Raw genomic sequence first — 15,854 nt, forward strand, 5'->3', positions numbered from 1 at the left:
AACTATGAGGTTGATAGGCTCTTTGGCAAAGTCTTTTAACGCGAGCACAGCCGCCATGAGTTCTAAAACTTGCACGGAGTGCTCGGCTGCGCCTTGCACGATCTTTCGGGCCCATTCCCCTCGTACGCCCACATACTCGTATCCGTATTTCTTTGTCCGACCGCTAGCATCCATAAAAACGGACTTCGCGTCTCCGAGGGGGCTGTCCGCCACTACTCTCCTTTCCTCGAGTATCAGTTGCGTGTGCAGCAGGGGATGTCTCGGATAGTGGTTGTCAAGGTGAACCCCACACGTCGCCAGGGCGAATGAAACGCTCTGTTGGACCCACTCGGATACGAGGTCCAGGGAGGCGAGCGGCAAGATGATCCGCGACGGTTCTCTTCCCGATATGGTACGGACGCGCTGTCTCGTCTTCAGCAACAGCTCTCCCACAGCATCCTTTCTGGCCATGACCACCGTGCGTGGCCGGACTGGCGAAAACACCCACTCCAGGATCGTGAACTGATTGCTCTTATTGGTCTGCCCTATAATGCCTACCACTTCTTGGAGTTTGTTGTAGCAGACTATGTCGATAGGTTCCGCAGGATTATAACGATAAGCTTGCGCATTTCCCAGTTTCCTCTCAATGTTGGTCACGGCCGTCCGCGCTTGAGGGGATAGCGTTCTCAGATCCCCGGGACCTCTGCTGTCCCTAAGCAGATCCACCAATGGTTGAATTTCTTCGTTTGTTATTCCGCAATAGGTGCGAATCCACTGAATGTCCCCTAGAAGCTTCTGCACGTCATTCACCGTTGATACCTCTCGCGTGATTGAAGTCTTCATTGGGTAGACTTGCGCGTCGGTTACGACCATGCCAAGATAGTTCCATGGCGCATGCCGCTGGATCTTTTCAGGGGCAATGGTAAGACCCCAGGTTCGGAGTTGTTGGCTCAATTCCTGCTGGCTCTCTTCTGACAAGGGGGCTTCCGTTGCGACTAGTATATCGTCCATGTAGTGGTATACAATAGCCTCTGGATGTTTCCTCTTCCAGGGTTCTAAAGCTCGGTCTACATACCATTGACATATCGTGGGGGAGTTTTTCATACCTTGGGGTAAAACCACCCATTGATAACGTCTCGAGGGGCCAGAGCGATTTATCGTCGGCACTGTGAAGGCAAAGCATTTCGAGTCCTCCGAATGCAAAGGGATGCTAAAGAAACAGTCTTTTAGGTCAATCACCAGCAGACTCCACTCCCGCGGGAGCATGACAGGCGATGGTAGTCCTGGTTGCAACGCTCCCATATCTTCCATTGTCGCATTCACAGCTCTCAGATCGTGTAGCAGTCTCCATTTTCCTGACTTCTTCTGTATGGTGAAAATGGGTGTGTTCCATGGGCTCGTTGAGGGTTGAATATGCCCCAATTGCAGCTGTTCCTCCACCAGCTTGCTGACTTCTCTTAACTTCTCCTCTGATAACGGCCACTGCCCTACCCACACCGGTTCATCGCTTTTCCAGGTGATTTTCAGCGTGGACGGAGAAGCTGCGGCAGCAGCCACTGCTAAAAAGGGCACGAAAGGACTAGCCCCCACTGAGACAGAAGGTCTCGGCCCAGAATCCACAGCGGGGTATCCATCACGTAGGGTTTCACTACACCCAGATGGCCCTCCTCATCGCAGATTTCTACAAACCTCGCACTCCTCCAGGTGGAGGCGGACCCACCGATCCCCTGTACCGCAGTGGTGCTATCTGCTAACGCCCAAGCGGCCGGCCAAGAGTCGCGAGGTATTATGGTGACATCGGAACCTGTATCCATCATCATCTCAGCTTTCAGGTGATTGGTTCCGTCTCCGGGGGAGGTAATAGTGACTCTTCGAGTGGGCCTGGTTGAAGATATAGTGGTGGAGAACAGGACCAGGGGCGTCCCCGTGGATCCGAACCCTCCCTGTCGAGCTTCTTTTCCGGCAAGAGGGACTGCGGACTTAAAGGGAATTAATTGAGCAATTTTGCTTTTCGCAGGGATTGTAACAGGGGGACAGAAAACTTTTATCGTGATTCTTATGGGTCCACGGTGGTCGGCGTCAATACACCCAGGGATCACAAATATGCCCTGCCTGGAAGCAGATGATCGCCCTATCAGCAGGGCTGACAATCCCCCTCCCAAGGGGCCGCGAACGTCTGAATCCACCAAATGGACCTGCTCATCGGTGATGGTTATTGGTTCTGCCAGGGCCAAATCGACTCCTGCGCTCCCTCTTGTGGCTGCGTGGCGTTTGAAGAGGCAACCATGGGATACTTTTTCGCCGCGTCCCAGGCGCGGCTGCTCCGGTTTCCCGACAGCTGGGTGCCGTCCTTCTTGAACTTTGACCGGCACTCACTTGCCCTGTGTCCAAACTTGTCACATCGCTGGCAGGTGTTCCCCCCCAGGGTTGTCCGTTTGGCCGACATTAGTCGATCTCCTCCGAGGGCAGTTTCTCTTCCAATGTCCAGCTTGGCCGCAGGCGTAGCACTTCTCCGTCCCCCGGCCGCCTCCCCCTTGCGTGGCGACTTGCCTCAGGGCAACGGCCAATGCGGTAGCGTGGATTTTTGCCTTCTGTCTCTCCATTTCCATGGGTGCTCGGGAGCAAAGTTCCACCATTTTGAGCAATGAAGCTCCCGGCGCCAGTGTGGCGAGCAGTTTTCTGCATGTTGAATTAGCATTCTGCGTAGCAATTTCCTTGACCATGATTGTCTTCATGTCCGGCGGCACGTTCGGGGCCACGTCAACGGCTTCCTTGAGCTTGTCCACGAACTGCAAGAACGGTTGGTCTTCCGCCTGCCTTATTGACAGGTAAGGCGGGTTGGCCTTCCCTATTTGGGGCAGCGCGGCCAATGCCTCCAAGGCAGCGTTCTTCGACTGCATTAGAACTCGGGGATGCAGTGCTGCCTGTCGAGCGGGGTCCCTAAAGGCCCCGCTGCCCATCAGCGTGTCCATGGACGCCGCACGTAACGGGTCATCTGCCGGTAAGTCCAAGTTGGATGCTTGGCACTGCTCAAGCAGTTCCTGCCATTTATTCAAAAGCACCTGTAAGGAAGTGGGCCCCAGAATCAGTTCTGCAAGGGCGCGAATGTCGCTCGGCACCAAGTTTTGATATTTCACCAGGGCTCTCAGCTGCGCTTGCACTTGGTGGTTGTTTATCCCGTACTGCATTACCAACTGTTGCAGCTTTGTTGCCACTTGCCAATCCAGAGGCTCCCACCTCGTCTGTCCCTGACCCGTGGTCACCACCGGGGCTACTATAGGGAAAAACTGCATGTCCCCAACCAGTTCAGCATTCTGAATGATCCCGCGCCACCTTTTTGCCATGTCAAAGTCAGGGTCCCTAGGTGGCGGGGCTTTCTCCGGTGCTCTCGGTAAACGGTCCAAAATCGTTCGATACTCCTTTTGTGTTAAAGGGTTTTTTTTCCAGGCTTGCAGATGCTGCTCCGCCTGCTCAAGGGACCACGTCCCTTTGAGTACGTTGGTAATCACCCAGTCTCTGGGGGCGATCTCTTGGTTCTCCTGGGATCCGCCGGCAGGATCCCCGGAGAACCGTTCCTCAACCGCTTTCAGGCCGTCCACAATGGCCTGATGCGCCTTCTTATACGCCTCCCTCACATGCGCCTTTTTCGACCCCCCCCCCCCATCCAACCTCCTCATTTCCTCCAACAGTTCCTCCATTTTTTTTGAATATTCAGTCAGATCAACGCTTTCCTCCTCAGGTAATGGCACAGCGGCCGGATCCACTTCCATGGGGGGAGTGGACGGTTCGGGGGGGGGGCGGCAAAGGCGTCAGCAACGTCCCCTTTCTTGTACGGTGGCAAGTCCTCATATCCTGTGCCAGTCCCCCAAGCCTCCCGCTCTAGCTTAGAGAGAGGTGCCGCACATGGCGGGGAGGGCTCATCTACCACCGAGGGCCCCCCCGAGGATGGTGTATCAAAGATGGGCACCGCGTACTCCGCTCCCTCGTCCTCATTCCCCGGCGAAAGTGCTGCCGCAGGGGGCTCCGCCTGCAGCGCCCTCCGTATGGCGGCGGTCGCCTGTGCCTCCCCGTGCAGCTGTTCGATCATGAGCCGCACGTCTCGATATGTTTTGGCCAGATGCCTGGCCTCTTTTTCTCCGTTTTGGATGGATTCCCACAGTTCCTTCCCAACCTCCTTCCAGGCTTCTGCGCTAAAGACCTGGCTGGACTCCCGTAACAAACCGCGCCGCCTTCTCCACCACAGCAAGTCCACCAGCGCCTGGCGCTCCACCTGTCGCTCTGTTTGTGCTGCCACTTGCAACAATTTTTCCAACGTGGCCTTTTCTACCGCTGATACAGCGTTTCCCATACCGCCCGCCGCCTCACAAGGGCGCCCGACTCACCCGTCAGAAGAGTTGCGTAGCTACGACTTTTCTTTTTCCCGTCTTTCTTCGGACGGCCAGGCTCGTTTTCCCCGGGCACGAGCCTACCGGGCGGTATCCACTCCCGTTACTCGAACTCTTAGCAAAGCCGGCTTCTCCTTCGCAGTATCACGTCGGGGTCACCAGATGTCGCGGTCCGCGGGAGCGACGGGAAAGAATCATACGCACTCACAGAATGCAGATTCAATTCCAACTTTATTCGGCAATTTGCCCATCTTATATATGTTTGTGCAGTCGTACACTTTGCTAGGCCAATCACCATGCAGATTATGTCACAGGTAGCCAATCATGGCACCGATCACTCACGCAGCGATCATGCCTTGTACCTTGCTACTTATTTAGCAAAGCTCTCTAGCCCTTAACCTTGGTTCCCACTGGCTTCTGCTAGTTTATCTGTACTTTCTCAGGATGTATCATTTCCAGCTGCACCAGTGTCCTTGGTGGACTACTTCAAAGCACGTAGAAGTGGCTATAGCCTGAGGCCTAAGGCTTCAGCAAATTTAGCTACTAATGCTAAGCAAGTTGTGCTAATCAATTAATCCTAAACAGTGTTAGTTCCATGCTCTATATCTCATATAGATTATTGTTCTGAAGCACCGCAAGGGCCCCAAAACAAACCGCTTCGTCTCTTCGCTGCCTGGCGAACAAGCAGACCGCTGTGCCTCTTGGCTGCCTCGCAGAATGAGTGACCACTGTGGATGTTCGCTGTCTCACAAACAAGGAGACTGCCTCATCTGTGCACTGCCTGGCGAACAAGCAAACCGCTCCGTCTCTTCGCTGCCTGGAGAGGAAGCAGACCACCGGTTCTCTTCGCTCTCTCGCAAAAGAGCACATCACTGCGTCTATTCGCCTACTCACAAAACAGCACACGACCGTGGCTCTTCCCTACCTCGCAAACAAGCAAGCCGCTCTATGTGTTCGCTGCCTCGCCAACTAACTAACCGCTGCGTCTCTTTGCTCCCTCGCAAACTAACTGACCTCGGCGTCTCTTCGCTGCCTCGCACACTAACTTATGACTACGTCTGTGCCTTGCCTTGCAAACTAAGGAACCGCTGCGTGTCTTCCCCTCCTCGCCAACAAGCAAACCGCTGTGTCTCTTGGCTGCCGCCTGCTAAAGCAAACCGCGGCGCCGCTACGCCACCTCGCCGACTACTCAACAACTGCGTCTCTTCGCCGCCTCGCAGACCAGCAAGCCCTTGTGTCTCTTTGCCGCCTCGCGCACTAACTAACCGCTGCGTCTCTTTGATGCCTGCCAAAAGAAGGAAGTGCTGCATCTCTTCCCGCCTCGCCAACAAGCAGTCCGCTGCCCCTATTGGAGGCGTCGCGAACACGCAGTGGGCAGAATCTCTTCAACTGCTTCGCCAACAAGCGGACTGCAGCGTCGCTTCGCCGCCTGGCCAACAAGCACACCGCTGCATGTCTTCGCTGCCTCGCCAGCTAGCAAAGTGCTGCCTCGCTTCGCTTCCAGGCGAAAAAGCAATCCGTGATGCCACTGCGCCACCTGGTGGACAAGCAAAGCACTGCGTCTCTTCGCTGCCTCGCAGAATGAGGACCCAGTGTGGATGTTCGCTGTCTCGCAAACAAGGAGACTGCCGAATCTGTTCGCTGCCTGGCGAACAAGCAGACCGCTGCGTCTCTTGGCTGCTCGTAGAATGAGGAATAAGGTGGAAGGTCGCTCTCTCGCAAACAAGGAGACTGCCTAAGCTGTTCGCTCCCTGGTGAACAAGCAAACTGCTGCGCCTGTTCGCTGCCTCGCAGAATGAGGAACCACTGTGGATGTTCGCTGTCTCACCAAAAAGGAGACTGCTGAATCTCTTCGCTGCCTGGCAAACGAGCAGACTGCTGCGTCTCTTCGCTGCCTCGCAAAAAGCAAACTGCTCTCTCTGTTCACTGCCTCGCCATCAAGCAAAGCGCTGCATTTCTCCGCTGCCTCACCAACAAGCAGACCGCTGCGTCTCCTCGCTGCGTTGCCAACAAGTCAACCGTTGCATGTGTTCAGGGCCTGGAGAACTAACTAAGCGCTGCGTCTCTTCGCTGCCTCGCAGAATGAGTGACCACCGTGGATGTTCGCTGTCTCACAAAGCAGCAGACTGCTGCGTCTCTTCGCTGCCCCGCCAACAGGCAAAGTGCTGCATCGGGTGGCTTCCAGGCGAAAAAGCAATGCATGATGCCACTAGGCCATCTAGTGGACAAGCAAACTGCTGCATCTGTTCGCTGCCTCGCAGAATGAGTGACCACTGTGGACGTTTGCAGTCTCACAAACAAGTAGACTGCCTAACCTGTTCGCTGCCTGGCGAACAAGCAGACTGCTGCGTCTCTTCGCTGCCTCGCAGAATGAGGAACCACTGTGGATGTTCGCTCTCTCACAAACAAGGAGACTGCCTAATCTGTCCACTGCCTGGCGAACAAGCAAAACGCTTTGTCTCTTCGCTGCCTGGTGAACAAGCAGACCGCTGCATCTCTTCGCTGCCTCGCCAAAAAGCACATCACTGCGTCTCTTCGCCCACTCACAAAAAAGCCAATCACGACGAATCTTCCCTACTTCACAAACAAGCGAACCGCTCTCTCTGTTCACTGTCTTGCCATCAAGCAAACCACTTCATCTGTCCGCTGCCTCAAGAACAAGCAAACCGCTGCGTCTCCTTGCTGCATTGCGAACAAGTAAATCGTTGCATGTTTGAGTGCCTGGCGAACTATCTAAGCGCTGCGTCTCTTCGCTGCCTCGCAGAATAACTAACCACCGTGGATGTTCACTGTCTCACAAAGCAACAGACTGCTGCGTCTGTTCGCTGCCTCGCCAACTGGCAAAGTGCTGCATCAGGTCGCTTCCAACCAAAAAAGCAATGTGTGATGCCACTAGGCCATCTAGTGGACAAGCAGACCGCTGTGTCTGTTCACTGCCTCGCAGAATGAGTGACCACTGTGGATGTTCGCTGTCTCACAAAAAAGGAGACTGCCTGGTCTGTGCACTGCCTGGCGAGCAAGCAAACTGCTTCGTCTCTTCGCTGCCTCGCCAACTAACTAACCACTGCGTCTCTTGCCACGCAGCGAAGAGATTAGGCAGTCTCCTTGTTTGTGAGACAGCGAACATCCACAGTGGTCACTCATTCTGCGAAGCAGTGAAGAGACACAGCGGTCTGCTTGTTCGCCAGGCGGTGGACAGATTAGGCAGTCTCCTTGTTTGTGAGACTGCAAACATCCACAGTGGTCACTCATTCTGCGAGGCAGCGAAGAGACGCAGCGCTTAGTTAGTTCTCCAGGCCCTGAACACATGCAACGGTTGACTTGTTGGCAACGCAGCGAGGAGACGCAGCGGTCTGCTTGTTGGTGAGGCAGCGGAGAAATGCAGCGCTTTGCTTGATGGCGAGGCAGTGAACAGAGAGAGCGGTTCGCTTTTTTGCGAGGTAGGGAAGATTCATCGTGATTGGCTTTTTTGTGAGTGGGCGAAGAGACGCAGTGATGTGCTTTTTGGTGAGGCAGCGAAGAGACGCAGCGGTCTGCTTTTTCACCAGGAAGCGAAGAGATTCAGCAGTCTCCTTGTTTGTGAGACAGCCAACTTCCACAGTAGTTCCTCATTCTGCGAGGCAACGAAGAGACGCAGCGGTTTGCTTGTTCACCAGGCAGCGAAGAGACGAAGCGTTTTGCTTGTTCGCCAGGCAGTGGACAGCTTAGGCAGTCTCCTTGTTTGTGAGACAGCGAACATCCACAGTGGTCACTCATTCTGCGAGGCAGGCAAGAGACGCAGCGGTTTGCTTGTTCGCCAGGCAGCGAACAGACACAGCGGTTATGTAGTCTGCCAGGCAGCTAACAGACACAGCGGTTATTTAGTGTGCCAGGCTGCGAACAAACGCAGCAGTTAGTTAGTCTGCGAGGCAGCGAACAGACGCAGTGTTTAGGTATTCTGCGAGGCAGCCAACAGTTGCAGCGCTTTCCTTCTGTGCGAAGGAGGGGACAGACGCAGCGGTTCTTGTATTGCCGAGGCAGCGAAGAGACGCATTGGCTAGTTAGTTTAGGAGTCAGCCAATGGACGCAGAGCTTATTTTGCGAGGCAGCAAAGAGACGCCGCGCTTTGCTTGTTTGCGAGGCAGCGAAGAGATGCAGAGCTTTGCTTTTCTGCCACGCAGCGGAAAGACAGTGCTTCGTTAGTTAATCGAGACGGCAAACAATGCAGCGCTTCGCTATTTTGCGAGCTAGCAAACAGACAAAGCGGATCACTTGTTTGTGGGACAGCGAACAGACGAAGCAGTTACTTTGCGAGGCAGCAAACAGACACAGCGGTTAATTAGTTTGCGAGTCAGCCAACAGACAGAGCGCTTTTCTTGTTTGCGAGGCAGCCAATAGACGCAGCGCTTTTCTTGTTTGTGAGACAGAGAACAGACGCACCTCTACAAGCTGCTGGAGGGGCCCAAGGAGACGCGGCAGCTGCCGCAGTTCAGCAGCCCAAAGCTGGAGGAGCCCTACACCAGCGAGGGGGAGCAGCACCTCCTGTTCGACCTCTACCATTACTTGCACAGCCACGTGCACAACCCCAGCCGCCCCGGCACCTCATCTACCACGTGGCTGAGAAGGAGATGCTTCTGGCCTGGATGAAGAGCAAGTTTGAGCTGTACAGCTGCTTCAGCCTGCTGGTGACGAAAGCTGGGGCCATCGCTGCCCTCACCAAGCTGCTGTGCTGGATCAAGAAGGAGGAGAACTGGCTCTTCATCCACTTCCCACCTGAGTACAGCACTGCCAGGCGGCCCGAGGCCCCCGAGGCCAAGGCCTGAGCAGTGCCATGTTCCCAGAAGCCTTTGCTCCTTGGCCGCCCCCGCGCACGTTTGCTGATTTTCTTTTTTTTTTCCCCACGCACCAGTACAGACTGGGGGTTGATCTGCTGGAAAGCAGCTCTGCGGAGAAGGACCTGGGAGTGCTGGTGGACACCAAGTTAACCATGAGCCAGCAATGTGCCCTTGTGGCCAAGAAGGCCAATGGTATCCTGGGGTGCATCAGGAAGAGTGTTGCCAGCAGGTGGAGGGAGGTGATCCTCCCCCTCTACTCAGCCCTGCTGAGGCCACATCTGGAGTACTGCGTCCAGTTCTGGGCTCCCCAGTACAAGAGAGATGTGGCACTACTGGAGAGAGTCCAGCGGAGGGCTACGAAGATGATTAGGGGACTGGAGCGTCTCTCTTATGAGGAAAGGCTGAGAGAGCTGGGCCTCTTTAGCCTGGAGAAGAGAAGGCTGAGAGGGGATCTTATTAATGTGTACAAGTATCTTAAGGGAGGGTGTCAAGAAGATGGAGCCAGACTCTTTTCAGTGGTGCCCAGCAGCAGGACGCGAGGCAACAGGTACAAACTGAAACACAGACAGTTGCATCTGAACATGCGAAAAAACTTCTTCACCGTGAGGGTGACAGAGCACTGGAACAGGTTGCCCAGAGAGGTTGTGGAGTCTCTGTCTCTGGAGATATCCAAAACCCACCTGGACGCTATCCTGTACACTGTGCTCTAGGTGACCCTGCTTGAGCAGGGGGGTTGGACTAGATGATCTCCAGAGGTCCCTTCCAACCTCAACCATTCTGTGATTCTGTGATTTTGTGACTGTTTATTAGTTTCTTTGCAGCACTTGCCAGCTAGTCTGAGATTTCATCCAGAAAATGCATCTCCATTAAGAAGATCCCAGAAAAGCCCAAATCTCCTGACTATTGCCCAAGCTGGGAGAGAGCCTGGAGGTGCAGCAGCAGAGGCAGCGAACAGAGACAGGACAGTTCTTGCAGCAGTTTCCAGGTTTCCTCTGGGCACCTCGGGGGGCTTGCTGCTGCTCCTTAGGGTTTGCTTCTGGAGGATTTTGCTTCTTTCCAACCACAAGAGCTTGTTAGCTGTTCCCCAGTGAGGGACCTTTTGCCTGCCATAGACTGTTGGTCAGGGAGTGTTAATCACCTCTTCAGCTGGTGCTGGGGAGCAGCAGTAGAGCTGGTCAGGGGTCTGGGCTCACTGCTGGAGCTCGACTGGGATGTTTTAGGGCTGGAGGGAAGAGTGGTGTAGGCTGCGGTGTTTCAGGGCCAGAGCTAAGGGCTGGGCTAGATGGGGTTGCTTGGGGCAAACCCCGAGTCACGCTGGGCCAACGCTCCCTGCGTTGGGAGCGTGTGCCCTGGGCCATCGACTGCAACAGCCCTGCCAGGAGCCCGGGGCCCTGCTGGGGCACCTGGGGCCCCGAGCCAGACACCTGCCCTCCCCTGCAGCTCCGCACGGACACTGCACCAGTGATGGCCCTGGGTTTGAGCACCCTGAGCTGCCAGACCCGCCGCATCCGCCAGTGCCTGGAGCAGCTTTCAAGCTCACCAGAGGTGAAGCGGGTGCCCCTTCTGCATCAGGCGGGTGGGCAACACTGCATGGAGGGGACAGGGCAAGGGTACAGCAGCCCAGTCTGGCACCCTGACGCATTGGGGCAAGCAGGAAGGGAACGGGAGCAGTTTGCAGCAAGCTGTCATGGAATTTGGGATCTTGGGGTTATTCCCTTGGGGTAGGATCGGTGCCTGCACCCTAGAAGCCAGGCACCCATCTCCAGAGGGCCGACGAAGGCTGGATCTGACCCACAGTACTGACAATTTTATCCTTTTTCAGACTCTGAAAATGTGCAAGATGCTGCTGCCAGCCCACAAACCAAGCCTGAGCAGTGTAAGCGCCACTCACAGCCCTCCCGCTTCCTTACCCATTGCTGCTGCCTTGCGATGCAGGGCTTGGCCAGGTCCATGCAGACAGGCTGATTAGCCCCTTTGCAGCATGAGGTGGGGAGGGCACAGCTGCAGCAGGCCCTGTTGCGCTGGCTGTCCCAAGGTGGCCGGGGGGGCAATCACCTTGCCACACGCTCGAGTGGAGCACCCGAGCACGCGCAGGAAGCAGAGGTTTCCTGCTGGTCTCTCCATGCTCGGAGAGCTGAGCATCCCGCTGATCATCCTGGGGCTGCTGCAGGAGGTGCTGCGCTGGGACCCCATGTCAGGGCTCGGACTCACAGCAGGATCCGTGTGCCTGGGACAACTGTCCTGCCTGCTGGGCTTGTCCCACCCCCATGGTGCTGGAGGGGATGCGCCCACGCCTTCCCCTTGCTGTGCAGACGAAGCTCCTTACTGATCCGCGTTGCCTGGCTTCGCGCCTTGTGGAGAGGAAACCCACAAATGCGGCCAGCGAGACCCCGCGGAGGCTCCCAGCGAAGCGGCGACAGGCATCGCCTGCGGCCCATGAGCTCCCTGTGCTGGTGAGGGCTGGGGACAGGGCAGCGCAGGCCCCGCGCAGGGCCAGGGATCTCTGGGGGACCAAGTGCCATGTGCCCCAGGGAGGGGGATTTCTGGCAGGGGTGAACAGGAGCCACCAGGCAGCAGGGCTGCCCGTACCCATGCCAGCGCTGAGCAGCGCAGCGATGTGCCGGCAGCGCTGCCTGCTCTGTGCCGGGAACGGCCCCTTGTCCCCTTTCCTGGGGTCTCTGAGTGAGGGCCCCGAGTGGGGTGCAGCAGCATGTCTCACTGCACCATCAGGCACATGGGGGGGGCACACCTGAGCTCTGCAGTGACCGCGAGACACCCATATCAGGGTGATTGGGGCCCCACCCACGCTCCTGTTTGCACACGGCACCGTGCCAGCTGGTGGGACGGGACCAAGGCGGCTGCAGGTTGAGCTTCCCGGGGAGGTTTCTGTGCGCAGCCAGGGATCCTGGCGGGGAGCGGGGAGGTCAGTCAGGAGTGGGCATTTGAGCATCTGCAGCCAAGCATGGTCTGAGGCCCCTCGAGGGCTTGCTGGCTGGGAGACGGTAGCTGGGAGAGGGTGGCTCAGGCCGCGTCTGGCGCTGTCAGAGCGCCGCAGCTCTGTTCAGGAGCATGCTGGGGACCGGGAAAGGGGCTCCCTCCAGCGCGACAGCCTGAGCCCAGCTCTGGCCCTTAGGCATGGTTGATGCCGAGGGTCTCAAAAGAGGGCCTGTTTCTCTTTTTCAGGCTCCAAAGAGGGCCAGGAGGGCCGAACGGCACACTGACCCAACACAGGCCCAGGCAAGCGGTGCGATCTGTGCCCAGGTATCCCCAAACACATGACCGAGGCCACGGGCTTTGGCAGGACAGGTTTTGTCGGGACTCTGCCACTGGGCCTGGGCTCCCAGGGGTAGTGCAGGCCCGTGCTCGGCTCCTGCTCTTGCTCCAGCCAACAGGCATTAATCACAGCCCGAGGCTGACATCCGGCACAGCTGCAGCCCACGCGGAACAGGAGAGCATCTTTCCTGCTCCCCATCGGGCCTACCGACCCCTTGTCCTTTTCCCCCTCCCCATTGCCTCACGCTGACCCCACTGGTGCCCGTAGTCCCTGCAGGGCTTCGCAGCTTCCCTCGCCTGGACTCCTGACGCAGCCAAGGACTGCCGTCCTCGAGCAGGCCTGAAAATGAGGAGCATGCGAGGCCACTACCAGGCCAAGGAAGATGAGGAGGTGAGAGCCTGCGTGTGGCAGTTGTCGGGCAGCCATGGGCTGCGCCAGACTCCTGGCTTCTCCTCCACCTTTCCCCGAGTCTAGCACACCCCTGCGCTGCTTGTGGGCCGGACACGGCCAGGCTTTGCAGCAAGGGGCGATGTGAGGCCCCTGGCCGGCGCCCGCAGCCAGGGCAGGGCTTGCCCACATGCCATCGTGGTGGTGATGGCGGCCTTGGAGGGACATGGGGAGATTACTGTGGACCCCAGAGCTCATCTCGGCATATGTGACCACAGGAGTCGGCACTCCCCGACCTGGCCCACATCCGTCTGGAGATCACCACGCTGCCAACCTTCATGTGACCACGGCAAGGAGGTGTGTCAAGGCTCACGGGGCTCGCGGGCCGCCCCGCACCCGCTCCCCACCGCTGCTGAGAAAGGGCGTCTGGACGGGGAGCCACTGGGGAGACGAGCACTGGAGGGACAGCTCTTGCTGGCGCTCTGCTCAGCAGTGGGCGCTCCCAGCCCCATAGCGCAGCGTGCAGTGGGAGTGCAGGCAGGAGAGCCTAGATCCCTTGTGTAAAGTCCTGGCAGATGCCGGGGGGCGGGGGTGGTGGCGGGAGGCACCCAAAGAGAGAGCATGCTGCAGAGGGCAGGAGCATCTCGTGTGCTGTAAGAGCCTGCAAAGCGGAGGGGGCAGACGTTGAGCCCCAGCCCCTCGCAGGCAGCCCCAGCTGCCGCTTCTGCTCCAGTTCAGCACAAATGGGCTTCCCCGAGGCTTGTTCTGGGCAGCACTCTGGTAAGAAGTGCTCTGTTGGGAGAGGAACAGCCCTGCTCTAAGCCCGCTAACACTGATGGGAGCGGAGCTCCCCACTGCCACCAAAAGAGCAGGCCTGCAGCCCCAAGGCATCCTTTTTGGAGCAAGATCACTAAGCCAGGAACTTATGTCAGCAGCAAGTTTTGTGAGCTGAACTCTGAAAACCTTGCCTTTAGCTCCAGCAGATGAGCAAGCACCACCAGAAGAGCAAGCCCCCTGCTCAAGCAGGCTCACCGAGAGCAGGTTGCCCAGGATCCTGTGCAGACGGCTTTGGAATAGCTCCAAGGATGGCGACTCCACAGGCTCTCTGGGCAACCTCTTCCAGTGCTCTGTCACCCTCACAGTAAACAAGCTTTTCCTCCTGTTCAGACCGAGCTTCCTCTGTTTCCGTTTGTGCCCGTTGCCTCTCGTCCAGTCACTGGGCACCGCTGACAAGAGTCTGGCCCCATCCCCTTCACAGCCTCCCTTCACGTAGCTCAACGCCTTCATACGTTCTCCCCTCAGCCTTCCCTTCTCCAGGCTGAACAGTCCCAGCTCGCTCAGCCTTTTCCTCCTGTCACTCTACTCCTTTGATCACCTCAGTCCCTTGATCATCTTTGCTGGACTCACTCCAGTAGCTCCAGAGTTCCCCTCTGCTGCGGTGCCCAGACCTGGACACAGCACTCCCGCGGTGCCCTCACCAGGGCTGCGCAGAGGCCAAGGATCACCTCCCTCCGCCTGCTGGCCATGCTCTTCCTAATGCAGCCCAGCACACCATTGGCCTCCTTTGCCACAAGAGCACACTGCTGCCTCGTGGGGAACTTGTTGTCCACCAGGACTGCCAGGTCCTTCTCTGCAGGGCTGCTCTCCAGCACGTCAGCCCCCAGCCTGGACTGGCGCATGCGGTTATTTCTCCCCGGGTGCGGGGCTCTGCGCTTCCCATTACGGAATGCCATGTGCTTCCTCTCTGCCCATCTCTCCTGACTGTCGAGGCCCCTCTGAATGGCAGCACAGCCCTCTGGTGTAAGAGCCCCTGCTCCCAGTTTTGCATCATCAGCAAACTTGCTGAGGGCGCACTCTGTCCCTTCGTGCAGCTCACTGAGGAATAAGTGGAGCAGGACTGGAGACACTACTGATCCCTTGGGCTACACCATGAGCTACAGGCCTCCAGCTAGACTTGGTGCCACTGATCACAGAGCCCCCTGAGCTGCCCCACAAGGTCCCCGTGTGCACAGAGGAGGCGAGATGCAGCCTGGCTGGGACCAAGGAGAACACAGGCACCTTCGTACCTCCAGAGCAGAGTGCGAAGCCAAAGCCAGAGGCTGGTGGGCCACCCTGCAGCACGTGGTGTGGGGCCAGTGTCCCCTGCCCACCATGTCCATCCTCTGCTCCCAGCTGCCATGCCGCCATCCCTCTCTGGTGTGGCCACCCCCGGAGCGCTGTGTGCAGTTCTAGACTTCCCAGCAGAGGAGAGCTATGGAGCTACTGGAGTAAGTCGAGCAAAGGGCTACTAAGACGATGAAGGGACTGGAGCATCTCTCGTCGAAGGAAAGGCTGCGTGAGCTGGCACTCTTCGGCGTGCAGAAGAGAAGACTGAGGGCTAAGCTAATCAATGTGTATAAGTAGCTGGAGGGAGGCTGTAAAGAGGATGGCGTTGGATTCGATGCTCTCCAGAGGTGTCTTCCAACCTCAACCATTCTGTGATTCTGGGATTCCTGATCTCAGCTCTTTCCCTCTTTCATTTCCCAGCTCCTCGGGAGGCAGCAATATGAAACTCTTTTCTTTTCTCAGTAGCACAGCCTACACAGTGCAAGTGCTATCAGAAGGTCATCGAGACGGGATGCTTTTGAGGCTGGGGCAGTGCTGGGAGCCCCTGTGCGCTCCTGCCAGGTGCCCTGCAGCTCCTGGGCTTGGCGCGGCCCCGCTTGCATCACAGTGGGGCAATTCTCGCCCCAGCAACGTGACTGTACCGGGGCTGCAGGCTCAGTCCCTGCGCACTGCTTGGGGCAGCACGAGGGCTCCCGGCTCTCCCCCAGGAGCATGCGCAGGTTTCCCAGTGCCCCCTCGGCACCAGCCATGGAGAGGCGAGGCTGGGTTCAGAAGAGGGTGCCACAGCACCGTCTGGTATGAGGCGCCAGGTGTCCCAGGGCGGTTGGGGTGGGGGGAGGCAGGCCAGGAGCTGAGGCCAGGGCCGGGACAGAGCCCCCATGGCTGGCTGGATGAGGATTGGCCCTCCCC

Source organism: Apteryx mantelli, chromosome 3 (genome assembly GCF_036417845.1).
Source record: "Apteryx mantelli isolate bAptMan1 chromosome 3, bAptMan1.hap1, whole genome shotgun sequence".
Taxonomy (NCBI): Eukaryota; Metazoa; Chordata; class Aves; order Apterygiformes; family Apterygidae; genus Apteryx; species Apteryx mantelli.